Raw genomic sequence first — 916 nt, forward strand, 5'->3', positions numbered from 1 at the left:
GCTGACATGTCAAAAACTGGAAGCTGGAGCCTCCCAGAGATGTGTGTAGTATTTGCATGTCTCCTACCTGAGCTGGAAGCCTCCACAAGTAGCGACTGAGCAACCCAGGCTCTTCATGCATTCCAGGCTTCATGTAGTGTTTAGCTTTGGGCTCAGCATATCTCTAACTGCGAGCTGCTCTTTCAGGAGCCAGCATGTGGTGGACCGGTGTGCCAAGTTCGTGCAGTACTGTTCTGTCAGCTGCCTGGGACTCAGTAGATCATTTACTGTTTTATATTGTCAACAGCTTGTGTGCGCTATGACGCTACTGGGAAATTCTCCAGCCCATCAACACGTTGACTTTCTTTTCTTTCAACTGACATGTGACTTTTTGATGGAAAGCATGTTCCATCTCCTGCCACAGCAAGGAGCCAGGTGTTCAGCGAGTCCATAGACAGTTTGTCTGGAAGAACCCAGCCTGAAGGATGTAAGTCCAAACCCAGAGCAGCACTTAAGGCTGCCAAGAAAATCACTGACCTCTGTGATGAGTTGAGGCACTGTGGGCCTCTCTGGGGTATGGTGCCACAGTAGGTGCTGAGAGATTAAAATTCCTGCAGGTAAGATGTGGAGTTCCTTGTAACACCCAATGGGTGGGATTGACTTCAGGGACAGAAGAGTGGTAACTCTGAGGAAATAGAGCATCTTAAAAGTGGAATATTTTGCTAACTCGAGTAAAGATAGACCTTACAGAGAAAACAAGGATAATGGTTAATTATTCATTTAACTGTCACCATGCCTTGCTTGCCTGTCTTATACCGAAGAAAATCTTCACTCAGCAGAACACTATGCCTTTGTTGCATCTCAGTAAATCCAGCAGTTTGAGTCAGGTAGGTCTCCATTCTGGTGGGGTCTGCTGGACATTCCAGAAATATATATA

The sequence above is a fragment of the Octodon degus genome, unplaced genomic scaffold, assembly GCF_000260255.1.
Source record: "Octodon degus isolate 3935 unplaced genomic scaffold, OctDeg1.0 scaffold00131, whole genome shotgun sequence".
Lineage (NCBI taxonomy): Eukaryota > Metazoa > Chordata > Mammalia > Rodentia > Octodontidae > Octodon > Octodon degus.